The following is a 22,801-nucleotide window of genomic DNA, read 5'->3' as shown; positions in this document are numbered from 1 at the left end:
GCACAGTTATTGGCTCTGGGTTCCTTCGGTTATTAGTGAACCTACAAGTCCTATATTTTTCCACAACCAAAAGGATCCAGCAGAGGTTACTGGTAAAAACTTTGCCACAAATGGCTGTTTTTTCAACTCATTTTCAATTTTTCTTATTTTCTACTGTTAGTTTCTATTAAAAAAAACCTTGAAGGAGCTACACAAATTACCCCTTTATGAATTCAAGATTGTGTCTACTTTTCAGAAATGTATAGCTTTCCAGGATCCATTATTGCTTTCACACCCATTTCTACCACTAACTGGAAGAAGGTTGGGAGCACAAAAAGTAGAAAAATTAGGCTATGTCCCAGTAATATGCCAAAACTGTGTAAAAAATGCTGCCATAAGTCTGCCTGTCTCTAAAATCTTGGAAGATGCTGATTTCAGCACCACAAACCCTTTGTTAATACCATTTGGAGGAAAAAAAACAGATGCCTTCTTCTGCAGCACCTTTCCCCCATTTTTCCCAAAACCCTCAAAAATGTAGCTGTATGTTTTCTAATTTCTGGGTCCCCTCCGGCGGAATCCACGAACACTCTATACCTCTGAAATCCCCATGATGTTGGAAGAAAAGGACGCATATTTGGCGTGGATACCTAATGTGGACAAAGCATTTCCAGGGGCCTAAGCGCAAACTACCCCATATAGCCAAATCAAAAGGCTTAGCATGGGAGGGAGGGAAGGCCCAGCAGCAAAAGGGTTAATGAAAGTTTGTTTTTAAATCTATATGTGTGATTATAGCCATATGCAATATTTCCTGTAATTTTATGGTTACTCTTTTTTTTAGACCGAATATAGTTTTATTGCAATGAAGAGCATCATGCCTAGCATATATTTCCACTGATCAGGGAGTTTCAGGAAAAGATGCACTGATTCATCCACTGACTGCAGGCACTAATACCCACTCACATCTGAAGGAGATAATAGAGTTCCTGATAATGTAGAAGAACAAAGGAGGATGGAAATGCTTCATAGTGCCCAACAGATATCACAACCAGCATCACAACCAGCATCGCAACCAGCCAATGTAAAAACAACTGATCTAGTTTGGAGATTTGTATGTTCTACCAAGGAAATTTCTAGCTCTTCCTACAGGTATAATACGACTCTTGAGACTCTCAGCAGTAGAAACATAAAATGGTAAGTGGGGCTTTGCAGATTATAAGCGTGATATTTACAAAAAATGTTCATGGTTACTGAGGTGGTGGAAAGGGGTTGTAGAGCATTCTATCATTTTACTAACTCTGTTAAAAGCCTGTGGGTATAGTACAATGCTTAGTAAGACTGACCCACATGACTTTAATTTAGGGGTGGATGGAAAGTTTCATTCTGCCCAAGGAATTAGCTAGATTTGGCTTCCAAATCTTGGTCAATTGCTGTGTGGTGGATTTTTTTCCTGCGTGGTTCCATAAAGGAGAGCGTGATTTATATTTGGGATTCCTTAATGACATTTTCTAATGTGGGTGATCGCAGGCTGGCTGTCACGTGAGATGGCTGCTTCTCGAGTAGATTTGCTGACGCTCACGTAGATTTTTCACTCAAGCAGCAGCAAAATCAACTTGAATGGCGGAGTGAGCTTGCGCACAACATGATACCGTTCATGCAGATTTTTCTGCGCTGCTTGTGCTACCTGGACTAAATTGCAGAAAAAAAGTGCAACCTACATATTTCTGCCTACTGGCTGCACTCACCGGAATCTTGGAGAGTCTTTGTGTAACTCTGCAGAATTTTGTGGCGCGAAACTCGGCAAGATCCTCCCATTCCTACTTTTATTCACAAGTGCTCAAAACTATGGTGAATAGACTGAAACTGACTGGGGATTTTTAACCATAAAGGTGCCACCTTCTGTGTATCTTTCGAAAGCCCACCTCCTGCTCTGACCGAAAAAGGAGATTCTTCTGTGAGAATATTGATTCAAATTAATGATCCCATTTCAGGGAAATCTATTAGACTATTTTCAATGAGTAGAAATCTAATTGTCTATTAACAGGGAAATGTGGAATTGCTGGATTTGCCTTCCACTCATCCTTAAGACCTGCTAGGATGTATTCCAATATAATCAATCTATCACTTCAAAAATACATGAAAATAATTGTATTATTTTATGGCACAACCAAGAAAATCAAATAGATTTTAATGACTTATTAACAAAAACTTTTTTCAATAAGGAGGCACAAATCACAAACTGTCACCAGGATGAATACGATCTTCCAGAAGTTACAGTAACAATCATGACCATTTTAAAAGACAGCGATAAAATATTATAGCAAATTTCATTCGCCCAAAAAAACACACACTGTGCGACAGTTACCAATATGTGCGGAAATTATAGTGAGTATTTCTGCACCGCAAACATGCAAGTATTATCAAATATCTAAGTGCCAAGGCATCCTAACATAAAATAATGATAGCAAATCGCTGAGAAATATTTAAAACAATGTACGAACCTCTAGTGCTGAGTGCGGACATTAATTTAATACAACCACTTAAAAGTTGAATGTCATTACAATTAAAGGAAGCTAATTTAGCTTCTGAACAGAAGGTTTGAAATACAATCTGCGTTCCATTGGAAACTCTGGCCAGCGGAAAAGAACATGGGTTATGGTTTCCTTTTCTTAATTACAGAACCTACTCCCACCATTTGGAACAGAACATTCCAATGTCTTTTTTTTCACTCATTGAAAAAAACCTAATTGTTATCTTGAGATAGCTTATTTAGCAGGGGAGTGCAATCGGCTCAACCGCATTCTTGAGCTCCTGTGTTTCCATAAAGAGAAATTGAGTGTGCCTTATTTCCTTGATAATTATCTAAATGGCGTCCCTGTTACCTTTTTAAAAGTGGTATGCTTAAGATTTTTTTTCTCCAAATTTCGTGCAAACATTTTTATAGTTCGTTCCAGATAGTTAGACAATAAGAGGCTACTGGTATTTAAAAGCTCACGCACTTTCTTCAACATCAGCCATTTTTTTAACCATGATCCACGTGTTGATGCTACACCAGGTTTGAAAGAAGTTGGAATCTAAAGTGACGACTGAGGAATAGGGCAAAACTCCAACCTGTTTTGCTTCAGTAATGTACAGTTTGCGGAGATCAGGAATATGAGCCTAGGTGAGGTCCAATCGAGCCATTCTGCAGAATTCGCTGAGAAGGTCACAGAAATCTAGAGCCTCATTTTCAATGATTTGGCGAAAGGGCAGCGCCACAGGTGTTTTTGCGGTGCTGCCGTACACCAAATCCAAAGGGCAGTAATGAACCGAATTTACGAGATACGGTGCATCCCTGTCCTTTCAGCCAGTGCTGATGCACAGTATTGTGCCTAATGCCAACCATGGTGCAAAGGTGTCCGCGTTTTTGACAGGATAGTTTTTGTGCAAGAAGGGACACCTTTGTCCTAAAAAAAAAAAAAATTCTCTGCGTCTCTAACGCAGTGTAAGGCAATGCAGAGACTTACACTGTATTACCTTACACCATACCTGTGAGGCCATGAAAAGCAGCCTCGTAGATATGTGTCTGCACTCTGCACCGCAGGAATGTCATAAATGTGATACACCTGCAGTGCAAGGGGCGTGTAAATACGCCCCCCCAGTTTATAGATGTTGTAAATTGTGTTTTGACAATGTTAAGAATTGTCACAAGTGAGGGACATAGTTAAGCTTTGTGTAATGTGCACAAAGGCAAATATCAGAGATGTGGCTCTGGTTCGAATTTTGATAAATGTTGTATGCAAACCGACATTTATATATATAGTTGCTGTGCCTTATCATTGGCTTACCATCCAAAAACCAATTCCTCTTCTTTTTACTTTCATCCAAAAATTACTACATTGCTCATATCCATATTTATAAAAATAAAACTGTTAACCCTGTAGTATGAGTTAAATGCTATTCAAGTGCAATTCTAGGGGCGGGAAGGTGGGGGCAGGACAGGAGCCAAGGTCAGACAGTACTATAGCCAGATCTGCATTATGTCAAATACAGGTTAATAATATGCATCCCTTTTTTAAACTTCTACTGAAGTATATCTTAGTGGAGAGCGTGAATTGCTAGTGACCCCAACTTGTACCGAGGTATTTAATACAATTGACAAATAACTCACAATAAGGTGAGGATGAACCTTCTCTTCCGTAATTTGGACAAAAGCAGTGGCCTGTCTAAATAGTTAAACGCTGTCTCTAAGTCAGCAAAGCCTAATTATAGATCATGAGCTTATTGCATGTGATTTTTTATTAGCATGACAGGAGCTATGATAGTAATCATAGCCCTTAAATTGGTCCTAAAGTCCATTTGAAAGAAAAGCAACAGATTACAGCCCACAGTTCAGTAAATAAGATCTTTTACCAGAACACTTTGCTTCTTCATCTCGTAGAGCTATCAGCCTGTAGCTGCTATGAACCTCCAGAAGACCCGTTTAATAAAACAGGTGCAAGATAAACCCTATCCAAAACTGTGACATGGTATTTGAAAAAAGAGAAAAAAAACTTGAGCTACAAACCTCTCAACTAAATCTTGTTTAAAGAGGGTATGAGAAATACCATTTGGGGCAGAAGCCATATCTGACCTAGAAGTCTTAATAGCATTGCTGGCATTTTTAAAAGTGATTAGTTGATAGATTATCTTTACACATATACAGGAATAACCTACAGTAGTACTCCCTAATCATTTGGGCTTAATGAACAGTGGCTACCAACCTTATATGAGGAGTACACTGCATTTATAAACTCCAAAAATGGGAGATTTGCAGGAGACACTCCCATTAATGCAACTCGTGTGGTACGTTCCTACAAGAAAGTTGTGGACTAGTCTTTTGAGTCAATTGACATGTACTTATTTAGTCAATATTTTAATATTTTACTGAGCCTTGACCTTGACCATTTACACCGGATTTTTCAAAGAACTTGCTTTGGCCATGTAAGAAATTGGCTTGTTGGTTGACTGGGGTGAGAGCCCTGGTCAAGCAGCAACCACATTCCTTGTTAGGGTAAGGCATAAGCGAACCCTAAGTAGCCTTTGCTAAACCCTTTGGTAGCTTGGCACAAGACGACAGTAAGGCTTAACTTAGAGGCAATGTGTAAAGTATTTGTGCAACACTTCAAACAGCAATAAAGTGAACACATTATACAAAAAGGATGTCACACCAGAACTGCAATTTGCTTATATGCAATTTCAAATATTGTAGGGAACTAAGCATCACGAATGCACATAGTGCCAACTGTGGATATCTAATCGCTCCAGGCCACAACAAAGTCACAAGTTTAGGCCGACAGTGATGGGGTGCAGGCCTGTTACAGGGACCCAGTTAGGCCTGCTGAACAATGTACCTTAAATCCAGGTTTGCAAACTGTAGCGAGGATTTTTGTCGAAGATGTGTCACTCAGCCGAAGCAAGGCGATGGTTCTGGGGTGTGGGGAGGCTGTGATGCTGGGACCTGCATTATTGTGAGGATCCAGCTGGTGATGGCTTGCGATGTGAAGTTAGATACTGAGGATGTGCTGTGCAGTCGAGGCGATGCATCGGTTCCGAGGGGCTGCGAGAATGAGATTCAAAGTCTGGCATCATTGTTAAGGCTGCCATCAATGAGAAATACAAGGGTCCGTGCCGAGAGTGCATCACATGGCTATCACTATGAAGAAACTGTGGAGGCAATGCTGGCCGTTGTTATGGTTCTGACTCATGTAGCAGCGGCAGTGTATCGGTTCTGCTTGAGGATGCGCAGCAAGAGGAGACACGTCGGTTCTGGTGGATCAAAGAAGCTGGCAGAGCACTTTAGGCCACTGCCAAAGGTCCAGGACGGAGTTAGCACCGTTTGGCAGAGTAGACTCATAGATGGCAGAATCCAGGTGCTGGGTTTAAGGTTGTTGGAGCGTTCTATCCCTGAGGCTCAAATCTGGAGGCCAGCCAACTAGCCCTTGGAGTCACTCTGGTAGTCCTGAGTTCAACAGATGTGGGTCCAGTCCTTCTCACCAAGACAAGAGGGCAGCAGACAGTAGCTCAGTAGCTCAGTACAGCAGGACAGCAGTACTTCAGAGCAGCAGTCCAGCAGAAAGGCAGTCCTTTCAGCAGCACAAAAGTCCTTCTTGGCAGAGTATCCACAGGTTCAGATATGTACTAAAAACTTGGTGTCTGAGGCCCAATTGGTGTACCCTGGTGCCCTACTGAAATGTGGTAGAAAGTTCCAGACAGTGTCTTTGAAGTGCATAGAATTGTGTGACTCCCCTGCCCTGGCCCCAAGCTGGTTGCAGCGACAATGTGTAGGTCTTATGTCCTTTGTGTAAAAGTAGGGCACTACCTATTCAGTTGCTCAGAGTGCTCAGGCCCTCTCCCCCATCCTGCCAGCAGATGGTCGATCCAGGCCCACCTAATCTCTCTATTGTGTGACTGTCTGGGAGGAGTTCACAAAGTCTGTCAGTTACACCCAATCAGTTGACTAAGGCCAAGCTGCAAGCACAAAAGGGATAGGGGCAAAAAAATGCAAATTTCTAAAAGTGGCATTTTTAAACTTGTAATCAAAAATGTAATCAGCTTATTAAATGTAATAAGCAATCCTCTATGTTCTCCTATGGGATGGGTAAGCCTCATAGTGGTGAATAACGAATTCAGGAGTTTTACACTACCGGGACATTGTAAACGAAATAGTATGTGTCCAACCTTTCAATTACAAGGCACCTGGCCCTATGGGTTACCTAGGGCCTCCTTTAGGAATGGCATATGTGCAAGAAAAGGGGGGTTTAAGGCTTGGCAATGGGCTTTTAATGCAGTGGCAGGCCTGGGAGAAGTTTTAAGGTGCAACATAAGTGGGTGGCACAATACATGCTGCAGGCCCACTGGTAGAGTTTAATTTACTAGGCCTGTGTTTATGGTAAACCACTCTATATGGGATGTATAAGTAAATTAAATATCCCAATTGGGTATAAGCCAATTTAACCATGTTTTAGGGGAGTGAGCACAATCACTTTAGCACTGGTTGACCATGGTAAAGTGTGAATAGTTCTAAGGCCAACAAAAAAAGGTTCAGCAAAATAGAGGAGGAGAGGCAACATGTTTGGGTGAAGACAACCCTAAGGCTGACAGGTCTAACACGTGGGAAAAGTCCCTAAATCTTCAAATAGGGTAATTGGCAGGCCTCTAGCAGCATAAATGCATCTAATGGTCATTACACCTGTGAATGAGGTATTCTGCATGGAAGGCTGGTCAACTGACTTAAGGAGTTCTTTTAAGGGCTGCTGAGTTATGTTCTGTAGATGAGGTAACTCAGACCTATGCAAAATGGAATGACTGATTAATAAACTATTTACTTCCTACTCCATTAAACAGACAGAAAAATATTCTGTCCCAGACAGATATTCTTTCCCAATCCCTCTCAACGTAATTGGTAATCCAAACTCTATAGACAAAAAACAGGAAAGAGCTAAATAGGGAAATTAGATCTTTTGACTGTTACCCAGGTTCACAATCTGTTAAAACATACAGATCTCTTTAGCTAATAAAATCCTTTATTACCAATAATATATATTATAGAAATACAAAGTGTTAAAAATGATTCACTTACAGATAAAAATGACAGTTAACCAATATCCTTCAAAAGCCAACTAATGAAGCAATTCAAGCAAATACATATGGTTCTTTTTCATACAAATTTGAAATGAACAGTTGCTCATATAAAAGCCTATGAATATTCAGAAGTAAACTCTGCACCCCAACCAAAAGAGGTAATAAGCAACCCATGATCTTCCTAGGAGTGATTCACATAATGAACCCGGTTGGCAACCAATTTTGAGGGCTATTGCGAGCCACCTTTTTTGGGCTCAAAGAGGGAAGGTCTTGTTACTCCCCTCACAGTTGAAGAAGGGGGGAATTCACAGACCATTGTACTGATCACAGTAATGCTAAAGCATGCCATCGGCACTTAATGATCTTGGTCTGGAACGTGGCAGGAATTTCCAAACTGTTAGTGGACCCTGATTGGTGCACCTTTGTGGACCTTCACAATGTGATACTATTCCAAGAAACCTGGAGTCTGTGTACTCCAAATAGAAGTGGGTTTTCTGCATTTGGCATAAATGCTGCCAGGAAAAAAATGGGAACACCCTCAGGAGGCTTAGCAATCTGGGTCAAAGTTGCTCTTGGATCTTAAGTTAAGTCGATCCAAGTAGATTCTCAAGACATTTTTCCAGTAGATTTGGCACTTTATAGTGGTTGGAACAATAGGATTTTTAACATTGATAATAGAGTTGCTTGGGGCTCTGAGGAAAACAATACAATATGAAGTTTAGATCATGTCCTTCCTAAAGCTTCAGATAACATTCCGTTGCTGGTGGCCGATGATTTTACTGCACATTTGAACTACTTGCCCTCACCCCATTAGATTTGACAGAGGAGTGAAACCACGTCTGGAAAATCCCAAAGTTAGATCTTTCCCCAGTCAGATGGCCCAAGAGAGGAGGAGAAGTGTTGGCCTTTACACTGCAACATGACCTAAGAGCCAATAATGGGAGAAAGAAATATGACCCTAGTGGTAATTTAACCTTCAACAGACTTGGCCCTGCCAGCAGAATTTATTACTGTTTGGTTGCCCACAAACTCTGGCCCCTAGTTTACGACAAGGCAGTGGTCAAAAGAGCAGACAGCGACCACAATGCTCTCATCCTCACCCTATTATACCAGGGCAAACATAAACCTTATACAAAGAGTAAGCCTGATTTGGGTGTCTTATCTATCACAAAAAATCAGAGAACAATTTGATGGGGCTGGGTGGAGGAACATGCAGGGGCTCTGGATATAGCCAAAGGCAAAGTTTGTATGGGGATGGAAGCTGGCCAAATACCCTAATGAAAAACTATTCATGAAACTGGTCATTTGCCATGAACTTCTCTATAATAAGATTAGGGATCTGTTGGGCAAACCATGTGAGGAGTAGAATCTGGTTGAAAGCAAGAAACAGTTGAGGGGCGATCCTCAGGTAGCCTGGTACATCCAGGATTGTAGGAAAGCAAAGGGGGACTTAGTACGGGCAATAAAGTATAATGTCCGTACACATATGGTGGTATGTAGAGCAAGGTATGGGCAATCAATAGCGATAGCTAAGAAGAACAGGCAAGAGCAGCCTATCGGCTAAAGAGCAGTAAGCCAATTTGGAGTTTACAGTGCAGCCTGAAGAGTGGGTATCCCATTTTGGGAATCTCGATGCGCTAGGCACCAGAGGCAGTGGACTCAATTGAAAGGAGGGGGGGAAGACTTATCTGATGGGGCAGAAGCTCTAGTATTTTTGAATGGAAGAAGCCCAAGCAGCGATCTGTTTGTGTGTTCCAGCCCGCTCTCCAGGCCTCGATAGAATCCTCAGTGATTTGTATACAGAGGACCCAACTGTCTGGGGCCCTTATATTAATATGCTAACTAACGCCATTACTTGAGGTATGAACTTCCCTTCATCATGGTAGATAGCAGAAATCTTCCTCATCTATAAGAATAGTGACAGAGCTACCCTGGCCAGCTATAGACCAATAAGTCTTACTGATTCTCTGCAGAACATTTTTTGTAAGCAGGTTTTGGCCAGGACCCAGTATTGGATCCTAGAGTCCTGTAATTTGAGCGACTATCAGGCAGGCTTTCATGCTAATATTAGTACACTGGACCAGGCCTTTCTTTTTTGTATATTTACTCAAAGGATGTGGCATCAAAGGCGGAAAGTTATATGTGGCCTTCATTGATGTATAGTCCGCGCTTGACCTAGTACCACGAGCTAGTCTCTGGAGAGTAGTGAAAGAGATGGGCCTACCTTGCAATCTTTCAGAAATTTTAATTCAACTACACTCATCAAACACAGCTCAAGTTAGGTGGGAGGCAAATAATTTGAGAAATTCTCAATCCAAAGTGGAGTGAGACAGGGATGTGTGCTAGCGCCCACTCTTTTCTCCCTCTTTATTAATAGGGTGGTAGATATTTTAGACCAGGATGGGTGTGATGCCCCCAAAAATAGGTGAGAGAAGCGTGCCTGCACTTCTCTTCGCCGATGAGACCCTATTTCCTTAAAGACGCAGTGAAAATACTGGCCCATTGTCAAAAGTTTCTACTAGGCAATATTGTGCTGTTTATGCCTGACTTTTATGTTGCTAACTCACATTGCGCTCTTTTCCTCTTTGCATACTTTTCCGTAACAATCTTCATTAAAGTTACATCTTAACTCTGCAAAAGCCATCTGCTCAGACAAGGAAGCCTACTTACAAACTTCCATATTGTTGTTTTTAAAAATGTTTAATCATTGTAGGGTAGTTTCTGAGACAGCTGCAGACAACACTGTAGGTCCAACTATTACCAAGCTCATCTGCTAACAAAAACTGAGACCTATTCACTTTGTTAATGCTTGTTACTTTTACAAACCTATTTTTTTAATCATTAATAGCACTACATTTTTGCATGCAAAAGTGCATTGTCAGTGAGCGTTTCTTAGATGTGCCTTAAAAACTTAAAATAATCAACTTCCAGAGAATATATTATTTAATGCATTCTGTTTGTTTACTTTGGAAATATGTGCTTGACTTTTCTCGTCAATATATAACAATGTTGTCACTTGTCTGCATTTGTAACTTGTCAACTTCATTATATTGTGCTTTATTTGCACACTAGCACAATTCATGGTTCACTTAATGGCGTATGCAACACATAGAGGGACGTCTGTCTTGTATGTGAAGATGCAAACTTTATGTTTAGTGCTTGACTTTGGGAATGAGCGTAGTTTATCATGTTATTGATGCGTGCTTTTTAAAATGATCTTGACAATCCATATTCTTTTCTTCTGTATGAGACAATGCTGTGATTGCTTACCGGTAACAGCATTACTCTGAGTCCTTCTCTAGCAATGATGGCCTCTATTCTGATAAAGTGACACTGTTCCCTTTTTGAGAATTGTCTATGTACAGTTGTTACCACTAGTTGATATTAAGTAAGATGACTATTGTCCTGAGGAGACCCAGAAAATAACCAGGGGTTGCAATGCTATATGCACATCTCATCTGTTTCTAAATATTTGTTGCCAGTAATTTTTTTGTTGTGTGTCCTTTGTATATATCCTATATTTAGTCACACACTGGAGAACTGAATCGCCTGCGCTTATGTATATTGTTGTCACAGTATCTGCATATAGATGTAAGAATATTACTAAAAATAATTTCTAAAACCGGTTTGAGCAATTTGTGATCATTAACCTATGTGTTTTTTTAGTATTATTTTTGTTTAAAATGTTACTAAAGTAGGTAGTTACCTACTCACACTTTTAAATATCACATTGAGTGTTGGCTCCCCAAGGCAGGTGTGAGAGGGGGTCACTTTTTCAAAAAAGAATCCCACAGTGGACTTTGTTGTTCATATAACAAGGAAAGGTTACTGCCACCAGAAAAAAACACTTTCAATTAAAAAGGTGTGACCTCTCAGATGTCAGAGGCTCAAAAGGAGGATACTGAAGAGTCCGCAAGACCAGCTTCAAATCCCAAGAGGGACACACCACCTGAAGGACAGGACGGAGATTGGCAAACCCCTTGTACATCCAAGAGACAGGACCATTTTCATCCAACCGGGGACCAGAAAGCCTTATTCGCTGCCCAATGCACCTTAAGAGGGGCCAGGCTGAGGCCCAACTGAAAACCATCCTGGAGGGACACCAGTACTTGAGGCAGAGAAACAGAAGGTGGAGACACATGCCTCCGATCACACCAAGCCTGAAACATTTTCCAATGCTAAGCATAAGAAGATCTGGATACCTAGATGCCTGCACAGAAGAGGAGACAAAAGCGGAAAGTCCCTGCAATATCAAGCCTCCCCTCTCAACCACCAAGCCGTCAACCACAGCCATGCCAGCAAGGGCATCAGGAGACTCAGACACCTCAAGGGAGATGGAACAAACAGAAACCACCACTCTGGACCCCCCTTCATCTCCATCCACAGAGGAAACCAGACAGAGCAAGGCCATGATGGAGCCCCTAAAACAACCTGAGCCACCTCCCTCATAAACCGAACTAGAAACCTTTGTATCAAAGGAAACAGAGGTAAAGCCAACATCAGGCCCACATACCAATGACATGTTAGGCCCCTGAATGTGATACCTCCCTTCCCCTGGAAAAACACAGGGGATAAGTGCATTGCCAAGGCTCAGAAACAGGACTACCTGAGGGGGACCTCACAACTGACACACTCTGGCAAACACCTGAGGAGAAAGACACAAGTCCTGAGAGGATGGAATCTGCCTGCTTAAGTGATCTACTTGACAATTCAGAATCCCCTGAATTAATTTGGCCCTAATAAAACACACATTCACCCAAGTCCACAGGAATATCTGATCTGCAATTTCCGACAAGACAGGGGGTCCTTTTCCCAACCTGCCGATTGATGTACGACTTGGTCGTGATGTTGTCAGTTTGGATGATAACAGCCTTGTTCTTCAGACGAGGGGAGAAATGAAAGAGAGCCAGATCGGATAGTCTCCAACTCCCTCCAATTTGATGACTGGGAGCTCAGATATGCCCGCTACAGACTTTGGCCCATGAAAGTTCCCGTCCAGGCCCCCTAGCCACTCTCGCAGGCATGTGTGGTGATGATCACTGGATCCTGGGGCCCCCTTCAGGATGTTGGATGGAAGAAGGCACTGATCCAGCGGCCTATAGAAAATATATCATAAACAACACTACCCAACTTCATAACCTATAAACAAATTCTATACTAAACTATGGACCCATTTATAAACCTGACATATTTTGGGCCTACTGAATCAGGTGGTCGGATTAAATCTATATACACCTAATTTACAAACTATATACAATATTAAACATTAGCGGAAAGAATATTGTCATTATAACAAATCCTAATCATTTAAACGACCACCATTGGCGATGGGATCTAGCTAATAGTAACCTACACTTCTGAATAATCAAGACCAGCTTGTTTGTCAAAAGTAAGATTTTATTTACTAAATTATGGTATTTCAATTGATAGTTTTATAAAAGTAATTTATTAGCATTGAAGCAAGCATGATTGTAAAGAAACGTGAGAAAAATACAATTTAAGCAAGTGAATCAAAGTTAAAGTAAGTATTTAAAAGTTTAGCATTTCTAAAACCTAAGTCCCTAGCTAAGCTAAATAGATAGAAATTAAAGTAAAGTTCTTTGAGGATTCTTACGTGCTCCACGCAAATGTCCGACAGCACTTCACCCTCATCGGAAAGTCAGAAAGCAGCAGCCAGCCCATCCCTAGGGGCATGACTTTTTATACCTTTCTACACTAACTAAACTACGCAAAGGAAAGTTTTCAGAAATCTTCGACGTCCCATTGGCTGAGAGTGACAAGTGACATGTCACCCACATTACAAATCTTCCATTAGGTCAATTTTCTTAAGGACCATTGTCCTTTCCGAATGCAACCAGGAGCTTCCTAGGTTTGCAACAAATGTACAATAATGTTCTCACTGCTTCCAATTGACTTCCGCGGATGCCAAGTTAAGGGCTGACAAAATGTTCTTTTTCGACCTTGGCCACGTCCGACAGAATGATGATAGCACGTCAGTTTTTGCTTTGTGAATGCAGCTTTTGACGATCACTTTATTTCAGAATGGGCGTCTCGTGACTTTTGCAGAAGTAAAATTCAGCTTTTTGTAACTCGAGCAAACTAGGCCCAAAAGCAGGCAACTTATGCTTTCTAGTATAAAACAAACACAAGAAAAGTATTAATGTAAGAAATAATGTAGATTCTGTATCCACCCCAGGATTTACTAATTAATTAACCCACCCGATTAATCAAATGTTACCTAGCAAATGCAAACAAATAAAGCAGCGTTTATATCTACCAGTCTTCATTAATCCATGAGACTTATGTGCACCTAGAATAGTAGAAATGACATCACACAGACAAGTAAAAGCAAAACAAGCACATGCTTCTTTTAAGTTTGCAGCAGTTAGTAGTGACAAAAACGAAAACAATAAATTATTTTATTATTTTGCACGAACAAGAAGATGCAACAATTATGCACGTTTATGAGCACACATGTTAGTCCCCCCATGTGTAAAGTTTAATCTAAGTTGTATTAGCACGACATATCACAAATCATTAATATTATTATTCATGTTATGGAAATGTGACTTCACGAGTTTAAACAAAATTTTGTTTTCTATCTCGCTCCATCAACTCCCTCATCTGGTGATTAACAAATCACCACACCAGCACCCAAAATTTTGGTAATTTAAACTTCCGAGAAATCGATTCAAATTCATTTGTATCAGTAATCCTAAAAGTCTGTTTCTGCATAATCTTTGGAATTAGCATAACGCTCTCTATGTAACTCCTGTAATTCGATCTCCCTTTCTTCTTCTTTTCTAAGTTTATAGATTCTTTTCTTCTCTTTCAACTGCTTCTTTCTTTTATGTAACAAACAACCTATTTTGGTCAAAATAAAAATGAATACTATTATAATCAAAGGTGCCAAAATCTTGCCAAGAATTGAACTTCCAATATTGTGAAACCAATTTTTAATTGCTTGGAACCTTTTTGAAAGTTTCCCTGTAAAATCATCTTCTTCTAAAGGAATTATCTCTGAATGCATTTGTGTAATATTCTTGATGTACATTTCAATATTCTTACTTTCGTCAGGTATATATGTGCAACAATGTTGTACATGTAAAATGCCACAGACTCCTCCCTCTTTTGCTAGGAGTATGTCTAAAGCAAGGCGGTCTTGAATTACCATGGATCAACATTCACTAATTGAAACCCATCAGCTGTGTCAGTTGATAATCTATCAACTATAGTGGACAATTTTCTGATTCTCTCTGCATTTAAGGTTATACCAACAAAAGGTATTACTGCTTGAAAAATATCTCCCAGAACTTCAGTAAAAGTTTCTCTTTTAACTCTATTTACATAATTATGAATTTTAAACAGTCCTTCTGAATCTCTGTCAACATGAAACACTTTAGGAAAAACAATTCCCACATAACAAGTTCCATACCAGTGGTCTGGAAGGTTGTAGTAGGCTTTGTCACCACAAACAAAATAAATCCCAGGAAAGATTGGATCCTTTCCACCTTTGAATCCCCAACCTCCCAAAATCTGATAAGTATCTTCACAGTTACTTGCACCTACAAAGTAATTATCAAAAAGTGTGTTATCTCTCCTAATGCAAAGCTTTCCACTAACTGGTTTGTCTATGTGAATTGCAATATTTTCAAGCATTTTGCCATTTAACTTTTCATCCTCTTTCTGCCAGAAATTAGACTTAGTCTGCTTGACTAATTCATTCCTCTTATAAATTTCTCTTCTCTCCTCAACCATATTCAAAAATTTCTTTCCTTCAGCACTTAATTTGCAAGTTAGATTATTTTTATAAGCATACTCATAAGTGAGTTCGTTAGTAACTAAGAAAAATTCTCTCATTTGCTTTGCTTTCTTATGCTTATTTAAAGCGTTTTCAATCTTAATATTTGCAAAAATCTCGTCAAAATCTGAATAATAATATTCTAAGCGTCCAGTTTGGTAAAATAAGCTAGTTAACACACTACATGTTACACCATAAGTGAGAGGAAGCATATTATATGTTACTCCCTCAGAAACAGAAGCAGGTAACTTAACGCAGACGTAGCAGTCTTTTGCATCCATTACCTTAACATATTCACTCAATAGCTTTGTGAATGTATTACTTGAAAAATCACTAATTGATTTATCTTGATGAATGTTAGGCTGATGATCAATAACTTTTGCAGACGCACTATGTTTAGTTTGACTAACCAGAGCTTTGTTTGTTATGTTAACTTTGTGTAATTCTCTGTTCATCTCCAAAGGGATAATCACAGCTAAAACCAACCAGAGCAGAATTAAAATGAGCAGACACACCAGAGTCATCTTACAGCATCTCTTAAAAACAGAACACTTTGAAGTGCTCTCCTTAACATAAGGCATTTTTGGTTAGTTTAGCCTCAAAATAAAACAAAATAAAACAAAATTTTTAAAATCTAAATTTATATTTACACCCCCCTTTTAAAATATTTTTTTTTTTTTTTTTTTTTTTAAAACCCTAAACAAGATTTCTTCGACCTTATGTCATACATAAGTTTTCTTTAACTAAACAGTTTTTCTTCGACCTTGTGTCAACTAACAAATTTTCTTCAGCCTTTTGTCAATTTAATATTTCTGTACTTCAATCATTGTCACTAATTTCTTGGATTTCGTCTTCTTCTTCACTACTACCATATATGTCAATAACAGGTGGAATTACTAAGTAAGTCCACTCAGGAGACTTGTATTTTTGGTTTGGTCTTACTATTCTTTTTCCTTTTCTCGATATTACTTCAATTTTCCTTCCAACTCCAACTTCTTTTCCAGGACTCTTTTGACTACTGATTTCTTCGACTTGTTCTTTTGGTTTCTTGATCAACCTGACTCTCAATCTTCCACCAGGCCAGTAGTCTGCTTTTCTCACGTACTTCTTCTTTGGTTCAGAATTATTTGATTCTGACTTCCAAGTCCTTTTCTTTCTGTTTTCACTTTCACCATCCACGTCACTTTCTTCAGTTTCGTAGTCTGAAATTTCAATTGACTCAGGAACTTCTCTATTCGGCAATTTCACTCCTTCAGGAACTTCACTTTGTTTTCCATTACTGGTACTTGGTAATTCGTCTTCCTCCTCTTCTTCAATTACCCCCAACTTCCCAGATTTTGGATTTCTGTTCCTTACTCCAGAGCTTGTTCTCTGCCTTTCGATACTCTCCTGGTCTGAAACTTCTTTTTGTTCTGCTTCTTTGTCTTCGATAGAGACAACCGAATCTTCAGTTATCTTTCCCTTTAACAGATTCTCTTCACCTTCAGAATCTATTTCGATGATTTCCAAGTCTTTTCTTGTCAAATTTTCATTCACTGGCACAGTTTCCAGATGTCGACTTTCTTGTCGATCTTCAAAATCTGGATTTATTTCACCTTCTGTTTCGCCTTCTGCTTCAGAATCAGAATCATCTGTGGTATCACTTTCAACATCAGAACTCTCAGGAGTTGGTACTGGAATAGTATGACTAGGATGAATCCAGCGTTTCAATCCTCTGCACTTTACAGCATTAGTAGTGATTAAAATTATTTGCCTAGGCTTCTGCCATCTAGGAGCTAGACAATTCCTTCTCCGATGTACTTTTGTTCTGACCCAATCGCCAGGTCTCAGATCATGTGTCAAAACCTTTTCATTTGATTGTGCTTCAGTTCCCACCTGATTAGACACAGAAGTTACCATATCAGATAACCTTTTACAGTAATCCAAAATAGCACTGTCATTTATGCTCAACAGTTTACCTACAGGTACAAAAGCTTGCCTCATAACTCTTCCCATTAAAATTTCATGAGGACTCAAACCTGTCTTTTTATCTGGTGTACTTCTTAATGACATCAAAACAAGTGGAAGAGCATCAGTCCACTTTACACCTGTTTCAAGACACATTTTTCCAATTCTGTTTTTAATTGTTCCATTAATTTGTTCAACCACCCCAGATGCCTCTGGTCTGTATGCACAGTGTATTTTCTGCTCAATGCTCAAAGCTTCGCAAATTAACTTCATCAGTTTGTTATCAAAATGGCTTCCTCCATCACTCTCAATAGTGACTGGAAAACCGTACCTTGGGATGATTTCTCTGAGCATCAGTTTTGCTACTGTAATTGAATCACAATGTTGTGTAGGGAAAGCCTCTACCCATCTTGAAAATAAGCAAACAATTACAAGCACATATTTCAAACAATTGTGTAAGGGCATTTCGATGAAATCCATTTGTAACCTGGTAAAGGGACCACCCTCTCGACCAATTATTCCTGTCCCCACCACCGATTTTCTGTTTGGATTCATTTGTTGGCATGACAAACACCTTTGACAAAAAGATTCTGCAATAGTTCTGAACTTAGTATTGAACCATGTTTCTCTGAAAAGTCTAACCATAGAATCTCTTCCTAGATGTGCTGGACCATGATATAATCTGGCCATGTCAGCAATCAAGCAATTTGGTAAGACTACTCTGCCATCTTTGTAAACCCATACTCCATCTTCTTCACGTGGTCTACAATCTGATCTTAACCACAAGTCTTTTTCGTCATCTTCTGCTTCATTTTGTAAATCTCTAATCTCATGCCATGTTTCTACAACAGTTGTTAGCATTATTGAATTTGAATCAGTTTCTTTACTCCTTTCCCGATTGTATGAATAATTTTTCCTTGCGCAGTATTTAGCCGTTTCATCTGCGAAGGCATTGCCCTTGGAAATATAATCAATTCCTCTAGTGTGCGCTGCACACTTAACAATGGCGATTTCTTTTGGCAATTGTATTGCTTCAATTAATCTCCTAATGAAAACTGCATTTTTAATTGGTGATCCTGCTGATGTCATGTATCCTCTCTGTGACCAGAGTTGTCCATAATCATGCACAACTCCATACCCATACTGACTATCAGTAATGATGGTAACTCTTATATCCTTTGATATTTCACATGCACGAATCAAAGCAATTAATTCAGCTACTTGTGCTGAACGAACTCCTTCAAGACATGATGCTTCTTCGACATCTTTAACTGTACAAACTGAATATGAAGCTTTTAAGACACCTCCTTCGGATCTTAAGCATGAGCCATCTACAAAGTAGACAAAATCCGATTCAGACAAAGGTCTGTCTTTGATGTCTTTTCTTGGTTTAGTGCAGAATTCCATAACATCTAAACATTCATGTTCTGTTTCAATGTCATCAACAATTTCAGAATCAGGCAGTAATGTAGAAGGATTCAGATTCAAACATCTTGAAATCGAAACATTATCTGCTCCTAGTATGATTTTCTCATACTTTGTCAATCTGCTGCTTGTTAAATGTTGAGTTTTACCTCTTGTCAGTAATATTTCCACTGAATGAGGCACAAAAACTTTCACTGGAAATCCCATAATGATCCCCTCACTTTGTTCGAGACTAATACTTGTAGCTGCAACTGCTTTTAAACAACCTGGTAATGCTTTTGCAATTGGATCAAGAACTGCAGAGAAGTATGCAATAGGTTTCTTTAGATTTCCATGTCTCTGAATCAACACAGATAATGCACATCCTTCTCTCTCACTGCAATACAGTTCAAAATCTTTCTCATAATTTGGCATACCTAAAGCAGGAGCTTGGCATAAGCTCTTTTTCAGATTCTCAAAAGAATCCATCTCAGCATCATTGAGAATAATTGGATCTTTTACATCTGACTTTGTCAGTCTTTGTAGTGGTTTTGCAATTACTGAAAATCCACTTATCCATTGTCGACAGTAACCAACCATTCCCAAGAACATTCTGACCTGTCTTTGTGTTCTTGGAGGTAACATTGCTTGAATCATTTTTATTCTCTCTATTGTTACTTGTCTTTTTCCCTTTGCAATTCTGTGACCAAGATATTTTACTTCTTGTTTGCAAAACTGTAGTTTTGCTGGAGACACTTTATGTCCTTCTTCTGCAAGGCGATTTAACAGAATTATTGTGTCTGTCACACAATTTTCTCTTGTCTTTGCAGCTATCAACAGATCATCTATATACTGCACTAACGTAGACCTACCAGGTAAGTCTAGGTCTTCTAATGATCTTTTTAACAGTTCATTAAAGATTGAAGGACTTTCTGTATAGCCCTGTGGGATTCTTGACCATCCGAGGGTCTTACCTTGGAATCTGAAAGCAAAGATTTCATAACTGTCTGGATGTAAGGGAACAGTAAAAAATGCATTGCAAAGGTCAATGACTGTATACCATTCAGCATCATGTGGAATCTGGAATAGAATTACTGCTGGATTTGGAACCACAGGACAACATGGAACGACAATTTGATTAACCTTTCTCAAATCTTGTACGATTCTAAATGTTCCATTTGACTTTTTAACTCCCATAATTGGTGAATTACAAGGACTACTCTCCATTTCTTTTAATACACCTTGTTTGATTAATTTTTCAATTATAGGTGTAATACCTTCAATTGTTTCTGCTTTCATTTTATACTGTGGAATGTTAGGAAATTCTATTCCCTGCTTCAATGTAATTTTTACTGGATCTACGTTTTTCATCAGACCCATCTCATTCCCACTAAAATCCCATATATCAGATTTCACTGTTTCCTTGAGTTCTTCAGGTAAATCCTTTTCTTCAAAAGCAGGAAACAATTTTGTTTCTTCTGCTTCCATCATCATCATTGTCATTCTGTATAAACCATCTTCCTCCATTGTTTGTAACTCAACTCCATCAGGAGAACAATATATTCTGCAATTCATTTTACATAGGATGTCTCTGCCCAATAGATTCACTGGACTACTATTGCAAACCACAAATCTGTGTTTGTCTCTGTAATTTCCAATTTCAACTGGAACTGGATCAGTTAAGTCAGTTTTAATTTGTTGATTACTTACTCCGACAACTTGGATGGTATCCCCAGAGAGAGGTAGGTTTTCAATTTCCACTGATCTAACAGTAGAACGGGTAGCACCAGTGTCCACTAGAAAAGTGATGTCTACATCATTAACTTTCCCGTTTACAAAAGGACCAGACTGGTCAACCTCAAGAGTGGCTCCAACAACACACTCTTCCTCCTCTCTCGGGCACCGTCAGCAATAATCATCAGAATCGCTGTCTTGACTTTCTGCTAATAAAAACTGTTGTGAAGCATTTTGCATTTGAACTCTTTGCTGCCTTTGCTGTTTTTGCGGTTTTATTACCTGTTCACTTCCCTGAAATCCCACGTTTGGATTATATTTTTGAACTCCCCCACAATTCGGAAAAGGTGGTTGTGGCAATTGATCCTGACGATTATTCACCTGTTGCTGTTGCTGTTGCTGCAACTGTCGCTGAATGTTTAATTCGTTTAACCCCTGTTGCATCTGTAGCTGTCGCTGCAGGTCAACACCATTCTGCATCTGTGGATTCAATAAGGGATTCTTTAAGTTTTTAGGAGGATGAGGACACTCGTCTCTCCAATGTCCAATTTCGCCACAATTAAAACAAGGTAATCTTTGTTTCAACTCCTCAATCTTTGGGCTAAATTTCTTTGGGAAATTATTACTTTTAAACTTTCCTTGTATCTGGTTTGTATTTCCAGTTTGAACAAAATTAGTGTTCTTATTACCCATGCTGGCAATCTGTTGCTCAGCCACTTTTACCTGTGCCCACATGGCTTTCTCCTTGAGCTTCTTCTGTTTTACTTCTATTTCATCACTGCAATACTTTGCCTTTCTTAGAATATCATCTACAGAAAGTGATTGCCATCCTACAATGCTATTTCTGATCATTTCTCCAATTTCAGGTTTTAGTCCATAAACAAATCTATAGACAAAATGACTCATATCCTTTTCATCTAGTTTTTCATAACCACTGTATTGTTTAAAGATTAACAGTAGTCTTTCATAAAAAGAATGAACTGATTCTTTTGTTTCCTGTTCTGTCCTTTCTATTTTAACCCAATCGACTTCTTTGGGTGGAATTTTGTTTTTCATCCAAACAATCACCTTTTCATAAAAATCCATTACAAGTGGATTTGGAGCACCTGTTTCTTTGATTCGCTCTGGTTCTGTTTTTGGCCAACTAATCGATATTTTGCATTCTGTCCAAAGATCTGATGGAACGACAATGTCAAAAAATCCATCTAAATCAATCCACAGAACTTTTGACACTTTGATAAATCTATCTACTTGTCTGTACCACTCCACTGGTTTTTCCCTCAATTTTGGAAAATCATTCGTAAACAACAGAATGTCCTGTCTCGACCAAGGGACATGAACATATCCTCCACCTGCAATTTCTCTCATTGGAAATTGTTTTGACAATTTTTCCAATCTTTCATCTTCCTTCTTTTTCGTCCATTTTACTCTCCACTTATTCAGTTCTCCTAGCTTTTTGATATAAACAATCAAATCTTTTATATGTACTATTCTTCCCATTGAGTTCAAACTCTCAATGTCACTTTCTGAAAAGTCTAATCTGTAATGTTTCGCAAAATTCTTTTGTTTGCTCACATCGATTTCAAGTTCAGCTGCTAGATCCTCTAGTTGATCATATTTATTTTTTGTTTTCCACTGAATGCTTTTGCAAATGAACAGTAGTTCATCATCTCGATAGTAATTTAAACTATCTGGACCAATTGTTCCGATTATTAATTCTTCGATATTCGCTTTTAATTTGGCCACATCAAGTTTTGGTGTGGTTACCCTGACTTCAGGACTTCCTATATCTGATATAGCACCCATTGGTGTTTTTGGAGATAAATCCTCATTAAAGGTTAAATCAGGCATTCTTGATTTAGAAGAGTTTATTTCAGATAAGTCTGAATAAAATTTTTCAGCAACCTTTTGAATTTCTGCATTTAAAGGAATAGTTAATCCTGTCTTGTTTGTTTCTTTTTGGTCAAATACAGGCTGAACAGGACCAATCGTTACTGGAACTGTCACAGCTTCCATGCCTTTTGTCATTCTTTTTATTAATTCTTCTTTAGATCTTAAATATTCATTATAATCAACATCTTCAACATTTCTTGCCTCTCTTGTATAATCTTTTGGAGCTTCTCTTGCCCTTGGAGCCATTGTAAAATGTCTACCTTCATTTCGAGCATTATCAAATTCTGGTCTTCTAGGAGTTTCAATGATTTCACAATTATTTGGATAAAGTTTAGGAGCTTCATTAATTGGAGGTGCACTCGGTGAAGTTTCAGTAGAAACCACCGGAGTAGACCATGATCTAGGAGGTCTCAAAGGTTGATTCTTTCTAGCTGTAGTATATAT

Source organism: Lissotriton helveticus, chromosome 8, assembly GCF_964261635.1.
Source record: "Lissotriton helveticus chromosome 8, aLisHel1.1, whole genome shotgun sequence".
NCBI lineage: Eukaryota > Metazoa > Chordata > Amphibia > Caudata > Salamandridae > Lissotriton > Lissotriton helveticus.
Note: the sequence above shows the minus strand (reverse complement) of the source record.